We start from the raw sequence: 18,678 nt of genomic DNA, 5'->3' as shown, positions 1-18,678 counted from the left end.
CCAAAGGGAGCCATGCCAATTTGGAGCTTAGATGATGTAGGTAGATGACTTCCTATCAACGGATTGATATGTTGAAAGTAGGGCTTTAATCTCCATCCATTGACTCTGGTCTTGTGGATTTTTCCTGATAAATCTGCTAATCTGTAACTACCATTCCCAAACTTTGTTTTTATCATGAAAGGTCCCTCCCATCTTTGCAAAAACTTTTTGTCAAGTCGAGTACCAAGTCGGTTATCATAGCGAAGAACCAACATACCTTCCTTCAATCCTTTCCCCTTGAGATTCTTGTTGATTTTGTCCCTTTGGCTTGTGGCTTGGGCAATGTAATAGTCGATGGACTCTTCTCTATCAAGCTCAAGTCATAAAAACCTAAAATTCTTTCATGCAAGGCTTCTTTTGGCCTCTTTGCTCCCCGTGAGAGAATGCGTAGGCTTGCAATCTCCCCCTCAATAGGAAGGAGTGCCTCCTGTCCATATACCAAATGAAAAGGAGTGAATTGAGTGGATACCTTGAAAGATGTTTTGTATGCCCATAGAGTTGCGGTCAAATGACGATCCCAGTCATTTGGTCGATCTGCAACCTGATTAGAAATGATCTTACATATCATTCCATTCACCTTTTCAACCAACCCATTGCACTGAGGGTAGTAAGGTGTAGAATGCAAATGTTTGACTTTTTACTTTGTCAAAAGATTATATAGGAGCTCTGCTCTAAACCCTGGACCACGATCTGACAAAATCTCTAATGGTGTGCCGAATCTACTGCATATGTGATCAAAGATAATTTTTGATACCTCTTTGGTTGTAATTCGTGTTGTACTTGCTGCCTCCGCCCATCGTGTCATGTAATCTACTCCCACAATGATGAAGACCTTCCCGGTAGATGTGCGAGGTAAGGGGCCTATTGCATCCACACCCCACTTCTCCAAAGGACCATACGAAATTATTGGAACTCGAGGTTCGTAAGTGAGTCGTCGATTTCGAGCAATCTGACAACCTTTGCATGACTTGCACCAATGTTGGACATCACGGTGTAGACTTGGCCAAACAAACCCTGCTTGCAAAATCTTCCTGTTTGTAATATCATGAGAAAAATGACCCCCACAAACATCATCATGGCATGAAAAGAGGATTCTCTCTATTTCTTGAACAGAGGGCACCCTTCTTAGCACCAAATCTTTCCCTTTATGATACAGATCATCTCCTATGAGTTGGTAAGGAGTTGCCTTTTTTACCAACCTATGCCTTTGCACTTTATCCAAGTGTTTAGGGCACTCAACAGTTTGGAGGAAAAATACGATGTCCTTCAATTCCTCTTGGCCTTGGTACTTTGGTTCGTAGAGCTTCACACCTCCCACCATGATCTGAAGTTTCTCATTGGCGAGATAATCTGCTTCCTTGTTGAGGGTTCTCACAACATGCTGTACCTGTGTAGCTTCAAAGTTCTTTATCAAAGCCTTCACCTGTCTAAGCCACTCCACTAGAGTAGGGTTCTTGCACTTCCATAACCCTTGGATTTGCCTAACAACTAGTAAGGAATCACCTCTTATTATAAGTCTTTCGATGCCAAGTTTTCTGCATTATTCAAGCCCCAACTTTAAGGTGACATACTCAGCCTCATTATTAGAATGAACATTTTCCAAGGTGATACCTTTCTTAACAAGAACTTCCCTTTGTGGACTTAGAAAAAGAACCCCCCCTGCTGCCTGATCGTGTTGTCGTCGGTAAGCTCCATCAAAGCACAAAATGTGTGCATTGTCCATCTCCTCCTCATTATTTTGTGGTGTAGCTTTGTCTTCTGCCTTTGGTGACTCTTTCCTTTCTCTCACTTTGTATGTGAGAATATCTGCAAGACCTGCCCTTGTGCTATCTTCCACAAGAAAAGTGTATTCGAACTCTTGAAGTTCTAGAACCCATTTGGCTATCCTAGATGAGAGGCTCATGTGTTGCACAACATATGGTAAATTGTTTTCCATGGTGAGAATGACCAATGGTGCTGGTAAGAGATATGATGAGAACTTTCTTACCGCAAACATAATTGTGAATACCACCTTCTCCATATTGGTGTAGCCCTTCTCTGTACCGGTCATGACTTTGCTTGCAAAGTATATTGGCCTCATGTACCATGTTTTTGGGTCTTTTTGCATGAGAACTACACCGATGGCCTCCATTCCTACACTTGGCGTGATGTAATATGTATCCTTTGGATTTGGTGGCATTATTGTTGGAAGAGAGTTGAGAATACCCTTTACTTCAGTAAAGCATAATTCGTGTTTCTCTCTCCATTCAAATGTGGGTTTGTTTGCTAGCTTGTGCAAAGGTGCAATAGCTTCCGCTAGAAGGTGAATGAAACGAGACATGTACCTTACTTTGTGGTTGAAAGTCATGAGCTCCTTGGTTGTCGTTGGTGGTTGTAGTGACAAGAGAGCATTTACTTTTGATGGATCCACGTGAATTCCTTGCAAAGAAACCACATGACCTAGCAATACCACTTGTGACTCTGCAATGTGACACTTCTCAGGATTAAGCTGTCCCCCAAATTGATGAAGCCTCCTAAGCCCCTCCTCAACTTTTTGGCAATGAAGTCTTTGGCTACTATAGATACAGAAGTCATCCATAAAAACCCTAATACAATTTCCAAAGAAGGGCTGAAAGAAAAGAGTTGTAAACCTTATAAAGGTACTAGGAGCATTTGTGAGCCCAAATGGCATCACTCTATAGGCAAAGCAACCCCAAGGTGTGATGAAAGTGGTTTTTAACTGATCTTCTTCTGCTATTCTGATTTGAAAATACCCTGAATACCCATCACACACTGTGTAACATTCATAGCCGACTACTTCGTTTAAGATTTCATCTTGGAAAGGAAGAGGAAAATGATCCCTCTTCGTCGCAGCATTGAGCGGTTTGTAGTCAACACAGACCCTCCATTTTCCGTTCTTTTTAGGGGTTACTACAATTGGGGACACCCACTCAGAGTTAGACACAGGGTAAATGAAACCAGCTTTGAGGAGTCGGTTAACCTCTGTCAAAATTGCCTCGGGTTGTATTTTTCCTAGGCGCCTTAGCTTTTGAGCTACAGGTTTAGTACCTGGTTTTAATTCTATGCCATGCTCTATAACATCCACACCTCTAATTTGTGAGTAATCAGTGATAAAAAAATTGGGATACCTCTTGAGCATATCGATGTAGGACCGCTTCTCGTTAGGGGTAAGATCTTTTGCAAGCATCCTCTCAAAGTCTTCAAAGTGCTTGTGGTCACCTTTGTCATCCTTTGTTTTCTCCTTTGTTGGGTCAACCTCTATTGATGGAGTTTTTGATGTGTTGAAGATGATTCCCATTACCTCCAAAGATGATTCTTCTTCGCTATTGGATGTAGTGGTTGAACTTTCCTCGTCGCTTGAGCCAAAACTCTCTTCAGTTTCTTCATCAGCTGTGGTCTCATAGTTGATGTCGAGTTGCTTTCCTTCATGCCAATCGTATACTACATGTTGCCCCTTTTTGAGAATCAATTGTCCTCGTCCCCATTTTTTATCTGCATTCACAGCAATGAGCCAAGGCCTCCCTAGGATGATGGGATAGCCCTCCCCCTTGGCTGGCATAACATACATGTCCACACGTGCATCTATATTACATACAGAAACTTTTGCATTCTCAATGATCCCTAGGCACTTCACACTTGCATTGTTGGCCAGCCTAGCTTGACAATTAGAGGATTTAGTGATTTCAAGCCCTAGTCTATTCATGGCTCTTTCCGTGATCACACACATTTGTGCTCCACCATCAACATACACATTGGATACCTTCCTACCCCTTACATAAGCATCTACAATAGGTTCCACATCTTGTTGTGGCTTTGAAGTCAATGCCTTTACTGTCACCTTTTCTTTCTTTCTTGGGAGTCTTGTGCTTACAAGTTTGGACCAGTGCTTTGTCACCTTGGGTGATAGATGTAGGAGTTGAGGCCAAGAAATATTGGGCTTTTGAGTTTGCAAATCTTCTAAGATGTTGTAGGGTTCCATATTCTTTCCTAATGGAAAATCTTTGATGCCGATCTCCCTTCGCCTTGACCTCTGCTTCTTGCCTCCTTCCTCCTTCTTTGACTTTTTCTTCCTCTCCTTCCTTGCAGGTTCTGACTCTTCATTCCTTGTGTCTTCATCCTTGTTGTGTGCTCTTGTGCGCTTTTCTGCTGGCATAACATCAAAATGTATAGGGCTCACCTCTATCTCCTCTTCCAGCTTTATGACGTTTACTCCTCTCTCTTCCTCCACTGGTGGGACCGGAGGGATGTTTGCCACTGGAGGTGGTGGTGGTCGACGAAGAATTTGCGGGGCTTGAGCATGCTCTTGCTGCACCATGAGCGGAGGGGGTCTAGGAGGGTATATGTCCCCTGGAAGCCTTCGAGGGTGAGGGCAATTATACATGCCATGACCAACTTCGTTGCAATTCCAACATCTCAACTCTTGTGCTTGACGTCGTTGATTGCAATTCCCTTCTCTTGGTTGTCGTTGTTGGGGTAGGCCCTGCACTAGATTCAAGGTGAGACTCTCTAGTTGTTGAGTTAATCTTTGCAAGATCTCTTGTTGTGATCCTTCCCCTATTTGTGAAGTTTGGGCAAGAGAGCCCCTAACTTGTGCTCCCATGCTTGGTGAAGAATCCCTCTCAATGAATTCATTTAGGTCCCTTGTTCTATGTGCTTGAAAATTTAACTTCTTGAATTTGACCATGGCCACCTCACGTGCTTCCTCAAATGTTGATGGGAATTTTAACTCTACCTTGGTATTCAAAATTGCATACAAGCCAGCCATGAACCTATCTTTCTTTAGAAAGTTTGGTGCACCACCTTGGTTTTGTAAGGTAGCCTCCCATCTATCCCATAGGTTAAGGAAAACGGCCTCATAAGATGGGTAGTCTTCAAGGAATACCTGTTTATGTTGAAGTAGACAATTCCAAAGACCCTCTGGAGTATCTCCTTGCCCAAATTTGGCAAGAAAAATTCCATGTACCCTCTCCCAATTGGTTTTGTTTTGAGGTTGCAAGGTCTCGTACCATGCCTTAGCCTCCCCTTTGAGAACGAGTGGAAAAGCACGCAGCTTTACCTCTTCTTGATCTCTCCCAGAGATGAGGTGTGCCATCTCCAAATTATGCAGAAATTCTTATGCATCCTCACCATTTTTAGAATGAAAGGTAGGAAAAGTGGTTGACATTTTTACAATACAAGGAGGCTTGTGTACCACAAAGTTTTCACTACGATGAGTGATCACATCAAAATGAAAATATATACATCAAGTGTTAGTTCATAATTTATCATAGGCAAAATAAAAGGGTTGATTGAGGCATTAATTTCATTAAGGCGAGTGGGTCCAAAAATTCATCTAATGGTTGCTTGAAATCTAAATTTTGTAGCAATTATGATGTGCACAGATTGACGAGCTATGGGTGTAAAAGGAGAAGCAGCTCCAGGTGGGTTCATGTGCAATGTGTTCCCCTTTTTCTTTCTCTTGAAGAAAGTTTCCTTTGAGTGGATCGCTATCTAAGCGCCTCTTGTCCCTGCCTCAAAACAAAATAAAAACATGGACATCAAATGAATCATCATAATTAATGAATGGAAGAATGATGGTATTTGGAGATGCGACGATTTCACCAAGTCTTTCTGCTCCAAACATAAAAACAATGCGTTGTTGGTAAAAGAATTTGCGATCTACACAAATGTTAATTCTTATGCGTTGTGAAAAATGAAAAGCATATGGTGCAACTCTATTGTTCATGAGGAGAATAGAAGGCAATTAGGAAAGTTCCTCAGTGGGGGCACCACTTTTATGAGAGTGGAGTTTTTGAGATGGGGCTCAACTCAAGGCTCCCACCAGACAACCACTCCGTGAGACCCTACACACGCATATTTCTTAGGGACACCACCCTCTTTTATAGAGAAACAAGAAACCAAAACAAACCATATACAACACACACACACATTCACACCTTCTTTATGTGCTTCAACACAAAATGCCCTTCAACCATTCAACACACACTCCTTAAGCAATCCCTTTGAACACTGCACAAACTAACATGCAAAGATTGACCTTCACCATATTAGTGATCATATACTTCTAAGAAAAGCAAGCACAAAACCTCAAAACTCAAAACACCATAATGCACAAATACTTGACAACTCCTTTCCTTTCCCAAAAGAAGAGACTACTTACACACATAAGGTGGCATGCATAGAGAGCTCTTCTCCATCTATGCAGCCCCAAGACATACTTACACACAACATAAGGAGAGAAAACAAGAAAATAGACACCATGGTGCACAAAAACTTTCTCAACAAACAAGCAACCCAATGAGCACAAAATATGAGAAGCTGCCAAGATATGCTTACCAATTTTACATGCGTTTAGAGCAAAAGTGTGACGACGACACCCCAATTGCAACAATTTGTTGATCAAACCATGAGATAGATCATTGAACTTGATATCCTTGCTCTCATATAGAATCTACAATCCTTATTTAGGGATGAGTATGGTAAGAGAAATGTTTGCAAGAGAATGCTAGCAATAGCATATTGATGCTCTCTCTATGGTGCCGCTTATGATAGCCAGCTTAGGAAATGGATAGGGAGACAAAAGGAGAGAGAGATTAGGGCTTCCCTAACCTTAGAGGAGCTTATTTTCAGCAAGGGAGTATGTATGTGTATTTTTGTGCTTGCCAAAGGGCCTTTTTATAGCTGTACAAGACCTTGGGTTAGGTTAAACTTAACTAGGGTAGGTAATTAACCATAGTTAGGTTCCCTTTTGACCATTCCTTCAATTATGAAAATAAGGGACTTATTTTTCATTAAAAATATCCTTTTAAGTCGTGGAGGCTCCATAAGGGTTGAAAATGTATGTGGGCCCCACCATGATGTCCCTCTAGTGGCTCCTGCAGAGTGTCCCCATCCTGTTTGTTGTGTCTCTAGAAGCATCTTGAGCTGACCCCTCCACATGAAAGTGGTTTTTAACGCCCCATTGGTATTTTAGAATGTTGGAGAAGTCAAGAAAACTTTTCACCTTTGTGGTTTACCGGATTGTAACTTTGACCTGTAGTAACAGTGTCCGCAGCCCCTTGTTTTCACCATAACTTTCAGCCTGTAACTCAGAATTGGGTGCTGTAAAAGGAAAATTTGACCTTCTCAAAGTGTTTAAGCTGATTTTGGAGTGTTCCTCAAGTATACCCACGATCTAAGTTGTTCAAGATGCATCCAAAACACCTTTTGAACCAAGTCTCCTTGTAGGGGGCCCTTTAGCCTGCATCCAAGGTGTAGCATGCTTTTTTCAAAAGAGAATCCACCTTAAACAAATGAGGTAGGCTCCAATAAAGTTTGATTTATTGGGGATATACATTATATTTAAGATTTGTTGACCAACACAAGTAAATGATCCAAGAGTTGGGTCACATAGTGGTGGGGAAGGGAAGGCCTACAAGGTTAACCCTACCCTTGAGAGAAGATGGGTAAGATAAGTGCCCATAAATTATTTATTTACAAATTATGGGATGTAGATAGCTATTTAAATTAGTAAAGGTAATTAGTTAAAGTAATATGCAGTAAAAAAACTAGGAGAGTAGAATTAAGTTTACTATTTACATTTAGCATGAAGAGAAATATGATGTAAATGCATAAAGATCTAAGAAGGGTAAGGTGTTTGTATGGAAAAAGGCTATTACGGAAAGAGAGAATGAACACTAGGTTAAAACTTTGATAAAAAATATATACATTTGAGAAGAAATGTAGTTCAAATGCAAGGTTACCATTTAACGCTACTCACTGGCTCACCTTCTCTTTGCACCAAACCCTGTACTTCTTGCCACACTTTGTGAAGATCTTCTGTCTTTACAAACTCCATTTCTAATCCATGCTATAGATTGTCCCAATGTAATATTCTCACAGGTGGATCTGCCGCACGTAACTCCTCTTTAAATTCTTGGTGCCAAACTCATGCATCACTCTTCAAATTTTTTTGGAGAAGAGGTAACGTTCGTGCAAGATCATGAATCTGATTGCTAATGCATACAACCTCCATCTTTTCCAAAAATTCTTCCATATCTTCATCACTTCTTACATGAAATTCCAGATAAGAGAAATCCATGGCTACTCAAGTTTTGATGCTTTGAGAACCCCTTCTAACACAGGTGCAAGAACCCAAAACTTTTTATTGACTCAATCCCCAAAAACTTCAACGGAGCTCATATTTAGATAAGGAAAAACACATGCACATCAAATGAGTTTTCATAGTTAATCATCACGATTACAACAGGCAAAGGGCATTCTAGTATCTCTCTTAATGTTCTTGGCCCGAACATAAAGACTATGCGTCGCTGGAAAAAAATCTTCCTAGACACATGAGCATTTATCTGGATTGTTTCTGTTAAATGAAAAGGAGTGAATTTAGGTCCATTTTGATTATCCATTAAAGCCAACCATGCAACTCCCAAGAAGGTACACCTGACTTATTCTCTGATTTTGCCAGAATTTCAGCGGCATAACAACATAAATGGCTCAAAAGACAAAAAAACCAATCATCACAACTTGGGAAAAATTTTGTAGATTTTTCCCAGAAGTAGAGCAATAAAAACCCAAAATATAGCTTTTATATGTATGCATAACCTGCCAACAATAGAACCCAAGCATCAAGTAGGAATCACTAGTACATAGCCTATGGCGAGGTCACGAAAAGGGTGCTCCAACCACCTGTATCACCAAAAGGATCTAACATTTGAGAATCCCCCACATCAATAAAACCTCACGCTATCAACCCTCTGACAAAATCTTATGCAAATCTTGTATAGTCAAGTCTCAAAAATGACTATCTTCTAGACCAAGTCTCAAAAATGGTTGGGGTTGCCAAATAAAACCAAGCATGTCTCCACAAAGGCGTACAATGGCAATATCCACAAGTAACATACAGTACCAAAAAATACGCTCAAACAAATGCCAAATGATGCATACACATGGCAGCTTCAAGTGACTCCCACTTGCCAGTAAATCACTCTACTCTAGCTACCTTTACCTATGTGAATCACCTGTACCTATACCTGTACCTGTAACCTGTTACCTGTAATCTGCAACCCGTGATCCCGAATCCCAAATCCCAAAGCTGAAGGTACTCGGAGAAGATCCTCCGGGGGGGGGGGGGGGGGGGGGGCAAAAGAATGTGAGCGGGATGGAAACACACACGTCTCTATAATCACCCAACACACACCCTTGGTATGATATACACACACACACTATGGGACACCACTCGGCTTATACAACCCACCTGGCCAAGATAGGGAACACATCGATGGAGTGAGAGGCGAGAGACTATCCATTTTCCCACTCAACACAGAGACACACACAAACACACACACACACACCCAAAAAACTCAACTCAAAAGAAGAATATTTTTGATGATTAGATACAATTGATCTTGGTCCAATACCTATGGGGCCAATAGCTCACACAATATTACTGAAATATGCCAAATACAATCACAAATTGGAGTAGAGACTTCGCTCATTGAAGAAACTTACACAGCCAAAATAGCAAGAAAAAGTGAGTAATTGGGCAAAATGAACAGTGCCATTGTGTTCAGAACGTACCAAAACCCCAGTCTACAATATCAAAGTGCTCAAATCTGACCTTGGATGAGCAGTTTATGGCCTAAAATAGACTCCAAAAACAACAAAATTTTTGTTGCGGCTAATCCTCCTCTTCTCTCCACACTTTGCTATTCTTTTTGTTAGGTTTTTTAGTGTCCACACTTCACTTTATCACTTGGGCACCTTTGGACCCTTTTGATCGACCTCAAACGGACCCCGAATAAGCCAAAAAATGGCCACGTAGTGCATTTTTGTCACCCTTCTACATCCATCCGCACACTTGGCACTCAACTTTTTTCAATAATTCACCCCAAAATCACATGAAGGGCCCAAAAATATAGTCCTCATGATGAACTTTGTGCATAATTTATCACAAGTAAACACTCCCGTGGTGTTCGTACTTATCCACGTGCAAGTCTTGACCCCATTGGACCTCCTGACGCCACTAGATGCCACTTGATGCACCTGCTTACCTCATGGCATTGACCCGTTGATAGGTTCCTCAATAATTTTTACGTGCTACCAACTCCTCATTATTATAGAAAAACCACATTGCTATTGGTGATACTACAAATCAATGTACTATGTACACGTTGTCCTACTTGTACACATGTGGGCACCACGTAACCACCTAGATCTGGAAAATGGGCAATCCTTTATTTGATGCACCATGCATGTGATGTGCATATACGCAATCCCTTATTTTATAAAACTCCTAACAATGCAACACCTCATGCTACAAACGGAGGCACGGAAGGCCCTGCAAATAACAAGTATAATATACTGCAAACCATAAAACAGACTAATCAACATACCTGGCAATTCCATAAACGCATAATCACTGGATACACACACAGAGAGAGATAGAGTGGGAGAGAATGAGAGAGCACTTGCAGGTGCACCTCCTAAAGCGGAGTGTTACATCGGTATGGAGAGAGAGAAGAGAGGAGAGGAGAGAAGAATAAGACGACGCTGGGTGCAATTTCCCCCCATGCAAGAGGGACCATTCCCTCTTGCACGTATTTCATTTATAGATTTTCTTGAATGGTCAAAGTGATTACAAATTGACCGGCCGGTCATAAATGGCCAAAGCTCATAATGAGCACTGGAATAATAAAATGTACAATATATATATATATTTCCATACGCATAGGCCTAGCTCGGTCTAGTCTTTTCCATCTGTTGGCTGCAATAAATAATAAAATATCAATTCTATAACATACCTCTTGGTTGGAAAGCAACTGCCCTCAGTTGCGAAGATAAAAATCTACAAACAATACTTGTCAAAAACAATGATTAGAAATATTTATTGAAACTATCACATAGTAAAAGAAAAAGCTATAAAATTAGACAACATTTCTTATGCCTTCCGTCATCCATATACTACCTATTCTAGTGTCCCATACCACCAGAATAAGCAATATGTGTCATACCCTGATGAATCAGGATATCATTGGTCACACTCATCATGAATCTCATAATGTTAAGTCTCATCACATAAACACTGCTATAATAAATATCAAATACCACATCCCAATCCAACTCCAATTCCACAATAAAAATCCAAATCCAAATCACTTTCATTATGTACCTGGGTAACAAAATCATACTAGTTAGAGTGTTGGCCAGCCACTGCAGCATGATTTTGTGATTGGTGTTGCCTCAACCGGCGAGTCTACACCAAGAAGTTGTGCTGCCTAAATCGGTGAATCTGCACTAATACTGCCTAGATCGGCGAATCTCCATTTGATATGGTTTGAATATCACTAATCTACAATTTATCAATGTGCTGCTAAATCGACGGATCTGCATCAGGATGAGCATTTACACACTACGTAAACCGGCGAATCGGTGTGCTTGTGACCAATGGACTAGACAAGGCATCAGAATTACAAAACATTTATTACCTATTTGGTACCAAATTGAAGGCGATTGGAATGCGAAAGCATGTATCGAAGGTTGATGATCATTTGAAGTGAGCCGAGCGCATGTTAGTGGTAGCATAATTTCATGACAAATCACCTCATAATATGTTTCTTAATGTAAATACAATGCACGACTTTAAAAATAATTGATCTTACAGCTTATAATAGAATGTGAACAAGGAAAAGAAGCTCTGTCTTCCACAAAAGTATGCCCGACGGCAAATGATGTTGCTAGATGGTTATTAAAATAAAAATAAATTAAAAAATCCATACCTTGAGGTTCGGCTCTGATGTGAAGTCATTGCACTTAGGTTTATTTGCAATAGTCATTTTCAAAGACAAAGTAGTAAAAATGATTTCTGAACAATTGTAATATGAATCGAAGCAGACTATCAATTTATTAACATTTTAAAAGTTTGTAATGAGAGTTTGTTTACAACGTAGATATGGGAGTCACTAGAGATTAATGTGGTGATGTGATAGCAATACGAAGGTCAAATAGTAGAAAGGTAAAAAAATGATAGTTCTTTAATTTAAGCAATTGTCTTTATAAAACTTTAACAGAAAATCAATGCCTAATACATGATCTTAACCTTAACCATTTAAAAAGTGCAATCTAATTGTAAATCTAGTCGCATTACATCACTGCTAATGGATATCACAGTACATCACTAAGTTAGTGGCTTAATGTGTGAATAGTGACGAGAGTTTTTTTAATTATTATTTATTAAAAAAATAGTAGATAGCTGCTTACATAGGATGTGCATTCGTATAATGGAGATCGCAATGATTTGAGGTCTTGATAGCTACAAATTTTTTCCTAGCATACCATGGTTATTCACAGTGTTTATGATCTAGGGTATGAAAACATTATTTTGTAGTGTGAGAGTTTTGTTCTCTTTAAAATTATATAAGTTTTACATATTTTAGTAAATAAATCTATTTCTACAAGACAGACCATCATTTCACTTTTAAAAGAGAATGGGTTGGAAATGTTTTATTGACCTATTTACAAAGTACAATCAAGGCTTGCCTCATACTAGCCTATGATTAGCTGAAAAATCTAAATTTATGAGTTTCAAACTATAGTTTGTAAAAGAGTAACCAGTAATCGATAGCTATGAGTTTCTCAACCAGATCTTTTGGAGCTATTAGTGTAATTCTTCAATGGACAACGATTAAGAAAAGGCATACGAAGACGGTGGCGAACCTCTTTGAACTATCATCTTCATGGCTAGCATGTGAAGTGCAAGCAGGGTTACTTTTGAATATGTGAAGTTTGAGAGCTCTTACGAGATTATTAGTCATGATGATACTTGGACATTGTTAAATGATTACCAAATATTAGAATAGTTTGGTATAGTACAATACCCTATTGTGTGGTTGAGGTCAATATATCCTCATGATATTTTATGAATGAGTATGTCGGGAAAGCCCTTGCAGTGGAGAGATATTCAAGGTTAAGAGAAGATGATGATTTAGATAGCTATGTGCTCTGATACTAGTGAAAAGTCAAGGGGACTGGAACATGCTAATATCCACCCGACCATGCCCTATATAGGTCCTTGGCCTACTAAATATAGGGACCCCCTTGACTGCATGTCCATCCTGGCCCTTGGCCGTGACTGGTCCTACCCTTGTCCTGGCATTGTCTTGTAACCTAAGAGCTAGGATGGTCATGGACTACGGCCAAGGGTCGGGCTAGATAGTGTGGACAGGGGATCCATCTAGGGCAAGGGGCTAGGAGCCCACCTATATAAAGGGAGGTTAGGAGGAGGTTCTTCAGTTTAATTTTCCCTAGTTTCAAGGTTAACACTAGGTTGGTAATGGGACACTTTTATGTCCTCAGACACTTTTATGTCCTGTGAAGTGACCATTTTCCTTGAATTACGTCAAGAGTTTCAAAATGGATTTTGAGGTGCTATCTATCTAGAAATTTGTCTCATGAGCTGAAAAAAACTCGACATTTTTTTGGAATATCAATTCCATCTTTAACATTGTCCTTGCACAACATTTCACAACCTAAACTGTGTGAAAAAACGGGTCCTGTTTTTGGCTTTTTTCAACTTTTTGCAACTATACCACTCTAGAATTCATGTTTGTGAGGTCTATAATGCTAGAGAACTATCTTTAGTAGTCCTCAACATGTCCTGATGCTTCTAAGGAGAAATAAATATTAAAGTTGTAAGTTATGACCAAATTACAAAAATTGTCAAATCCTGTTTTTTAGCCAATTTTAGCTCTTCTATGAAGTTTTTGGTGGATTTCATGATATCCAAATTCAGTTTTGATTTTCTATGTCGCATATTGTAACATAAAGCTAACATTCCTTGAGTTTTAGGGCACCTAATACCCTATTTTGCATAGTACACAACGATGGTTGATTTTTTCCATTATGGAAGAAAACGAAACATTCTAGTATATCAAGTATAGCTTTTTCAATATTGTTAGTTTCTTGTGACAACTACATGCATTTTGTAGGTAGTAACCATATCTAGTCATAAGGATCAAATTTGGCTAGATATTGAATAGTTTCTATGGGATTCTACAACTCAAAATGTTCAACCGAGTTTTTTCATGTTTGCTGTAGCTAACACTTCATCTTTGTCCCCAAGATTCCCCTTGGTAAGAGATGTATTATTCTTTTGACATGCTCCATGGCTCCTTATGAACATAAAGGACAATAGGGAACTAAGAAAACATGCACATATTATTTGTATTGAGCGTGGCTATAGAAACTTTGATGATAGGTTTGCAGAATGGTCAAAATTCAACCTTTTTGTCCCTATTTATTTTGGCAAAACAAAAAATAGTGAGTGAGAAGCAATCATATGTTCTGATCACCAACCCATTGAAGTTAACTAGGGAATTTATCTCAAGTCCTATAAAAATCCCTAATCTTATTCTTATGCAACAAAACGTAAGAAATGACTGTTTTGATGAAAATTCACTGGTCCATCAACTTTGGAGGTTTGGTGTGACCAAAAGATGAAAAATTTTACAAGTTTCTTATTTTTTCCATGTTTAGTAGGCCTTGAACTATAACCTCATGAAAGGATTTTACAAAATGAGTGGATCTACTATGGTTTTGGAGGTTTTTTTCAAAACCATGAAAGGACACTTTTATGTCCTGTTAGGTTACCAACCTAGTGTTAAGAGAAGATGATGATTCAGGTAACTATGTGTTTGGATATGTATTCGTAGAGAGAGATATGTAGATGATTCCATCATCTTGATTAACCTTGAGTTTTAGCCTACGATTGTACATGCTTTGAACTGGTGTATAATGCAATAATGTTTGAGTAATAGTTCTGCGGGTACGGTGCATATTGTATGCAGAGGGGCAACACCAAATCAAGAGTACATGATTGCAGTAAGACATAGCTATTGGGGTACTGATGGAAGTGCGAATCCAACCAAGACATAGCTACTCCAAGTAAAGGGGTTCAACGGATGCTTCTTCCCAATGTCGTAAATAGTCACACAATATGTAGATCTCCCCGACATAGGAAATGATGCACACAAAAATGTGAAATCAGCATGGTGGTGATCATGCCCAGCTGATGTACTAGGGATCAATTAGTCATGAGGGCTTTCAAAATGAATAACTATATAGACAGTTTTTGCGCACTGAACTATGAACTTTGAAAGAAGGACGGGCGTCAACTACGAGCGATAGGGTCTAACTACAAGACAAGCAATTTTCAAAGCTTATTGCTTGTCTCCCAACAGAAAACATATAGCTCTTCCAGACTAATAAGTTCCAGTTTTGATCAAGCCATCACCGCTCATGGCTTGAGTTACCTTCTCATACTCTCACATTTTCATACATGCACTTGCGGTAGCTAGGTAATGGTAGGCGATATATTGGTGAAAGCAGCTGCAATATAGGGGGGGCACGGCAAGCCGCAAGCACAGTGGCAATCTCTCTCATGCGCGGGAACTATGTACCAGCTACACATTTATGTCATGTGCCTGTCTGGTGTTTCCTTGTTGAAAGAGCCCACGCGCTCTTGTACTCCCACCTTCAGCTCACACTTCACTACTACAGTCTACCTTCCATCAGCTCCATGGTTCCACCACGTCCTTCACTGCTTTTTGCCCCCTTTGAATGCACTCGCGCGCGTGTACTGTTGATCTACCTTGGTCCATGGTCAATCATGATCAGCGTCCATCTGAGCAGTGATGCCCATCTCTGATCTCTCCCAAATCCCAACTTTGGTCTTATTGCTACGTTCGGTGGGCATGGTTGAGAGATGAGGGGTGATGCGTGTTGTTGCATGCAGCGACAACCAGTAGGGTAAGTGCAAATGGGTGAGGCTACTCCTTGGAAAGTGTTCATGGCGGTTGGGCCATTACAGTAAGAGAGAACGAGATAGCTCGTGTATAAGGTAATTGTTGGAGGAGTCTACCTTTGTAAGTGTTGTTGGCAGACCAAAAAAAGTGGAGTTGTGTGTACGCCATGAGTGTGTGCGGCTTAGAACAGAGGGGTGGATACATAGCAATTGGAGGACTCAAGTGGTCGACCTACTGGTGGGTGTTGAGGACAAGCTGGTAGAGATACATGAATACTGCGGAGAAGCAGTGGCCGACTGCTACAACTTAAGAGCTGGAGAGAGTGAGAGGGAGAGATAATTTTGGATGGCATGCGGGTTGGTGTGCACGTGTAGTGGTACCAAGTGAAGCAGGCAATTGGGTGGTCGCTCTAGTCTCAAGAAAAAAATAATAAACGGCACAATAGTGCTCACTGCATGCTGGTGATTAAAAAAATGTGGGTGACCCCCTACCGACCGTTGCATGGTGAGCCAAGAGTTAGTTGGATGACTGGTTTAGAGCTGGGAGTTGAGCGAGAAACTGTGTGTGTAGTTGTAAAATGCCAAAAATGACGGTTGTCATGTGAGGGAGAGATAGGGCAATTGGATGGATGGTTATTAACAGCCCCTGGAGAACTCGTGGCAACAAATTGCACCTGACACATGCAGTGCTAGTTTCAATGCCTTGAGATTAATGTACTACAGGCCAGAGACAGAAAGACTGCATGGAAGTTGTTGTAAAGTAGGGGTCCAGAGCGAGTGTTGGCAGTACTCAACGCATCTGCATGGGTAGGGGCTTGTGGACGTGGTTGGGAAGCAAAATCATTGGACGATAATACGAGTGTTGGTGACAACAACGTCCGGGTTGACTGTTAGTTGTGCTGATGTCATTGGTGATCGTCGAGAGGAGCTAACATCCATGGCCGGTTTCTACGCCCTGTCGCCGCTCTATTTGCATTGATCGTGAGCTTCTACAACATGAGCTCCCTGTCATCCCTGTTTTCTCGATGCTTCCTCACCCTCAACCATCTAACTGTCTGCTCATGCAATAGAATGAAATATGTAGAACGTAGTTTTTTCCATGGATTCTATTTAAATGGTCATTTATTTAATTATCTATCTCAAAGTCACCTTTCACCCTTGTTCTTATGCACTACAATTGTAATTTGCTCTTCCTTGTAGTTTGACCCAATCTGTTGTGGGTTTTATCCTGCCAAAGCCTTCTAGTTTCTCTCTAAAAGCATTTGCCCGAGACTCATGCTCAAACGGGTCATGCTGATAAATGCAATGATATCTTGAACAATTAAATAGATAAATATATAAGACTAATTTGTTATAGCTGATCAATATTATAGCAGTAATTTCTATGTATTGCTATCTACATATGTACTCTGGCTGGTTGATTTTTAAAAAAAAAATCGTTGGCTTATTTATGTGTTTAACATTCGACAAAATTCTAGTCAACAAAAGTTAGTAAGAAACAAAAATACTAAAGAAAAAGCAACTTAGTGTTCAAAGATCACTAAGTGTATCATGCAATCAACACCAAATATTGCAAGCTAAAGCAACTAGCAACACCTACGAGCATGAAAAAAAAAAACACTAACTAGTGCTCAAATTCTTTAATCTTGGAGCGTAGCCTTTGCTCTGATACCACTGCTACAAACAGAGGCATGGAAGGCCTTGAAAATACCAAGAATAATTTACTGCAAACCATAAAATAGCCTAATCGACATACCTGGCAATTCCATAAGCGCATAATCGCGGGATACACGAACAAAGAGAGATAGAGTGGGAGAGAACGAGAGAGCACTTGCTTGCAGACGCACCTCCTGAAGCGGAGTGCTATGTCGGTATGGAGAGAGAGAAGGGAGGAGAGGAGACAGGAATAAGACGACGCTGGGTCCAATCTCCCCCCATGCAAGAGTGACCATTTCCCTCTTGCACGTATTTCATTTATAGATTTTCTTGAATGGTCAAAGTGATTACAAACTGACCGGCCAGTCATAAATGGCCAAAGCTCATAAACAGAACTTGAATAATAAAGTACAATATATATATATATTTCCATCCGCATAGGCCTAGCTCGGTCTAGTCTTTTCCATCTCTCAACTGCAATAAATAATCAAAAATCAAATCTATAACACCTCCCATGTTGCTCACGAACATCACAACTCGTTTGCTTCCACCACCACATACTCTACACAACAAAAGCATACATATTCCCTTACCCACGGGGTTCGCACCAAAGGCCGCATGTGAGGGTGATCAAAGGTCATCACAGGAACGTTGCACCACTGGTGAGATCAATGTTGACATTTGGGTGGATGGCCATTTGTACCCTTATGATCCTATAAGCCACTTCCATCCATCCTTTCAAAGCCTTTTGACCTTTCTTCAATTTCTTGGGAGGGGAGAAACAGGCTTGTTAGGCTATTGCAAGCAATTGTGTATAGGTGCATGTGCATCTTTGCATATGTGGATGCATGAATGTCAATCCCTTCACCTCAAGACGGTGGCATTACAAGAGAGTATTGCCTCTTGGTAGAGGGTGGTTGAAACTCTTCAACAATACATGCAGGATAAGGAATCCCACATCATGAAGCTTGCAAGGGAACGTAAACGTACATATTCATACATTGAAACTCTTGCACATTTGGGTGGAGCAAGCAAATTGATGAGTGACAACCACAAAATGATTTGGTCTTTACTTGCATGATGCATTCTTATTTCACACTATTTTCTAGCATTTATTTTTATTGGTTGCTAGAAACTTCATCTAGGAGGCATGCAATGGAATAAGCCAAGATGATTGAGTCAACCTTCTC

The sequence above is a fragment of the Adiantum capillus-veneris genome, chromosome 8 (genome assembly GCF_014529385.1).
Source record: "Adiantum capillus-veneris isolate H3 chromosome 8, ASM1452938v2, whole genome shotgun sequence".
Classification (NCBI taxonomy): Eukaryota; Viridiplantae; Streptophyta; class Polypodiopsida; order Polypodiales; family Pteridaceae; genus Adiantum; species Adiantum capillus-veneris.
The sequence above is the reverse complement of the archived record's forward strand: the minus strand, read 5'-3'. Positions refer to the sequence as shown.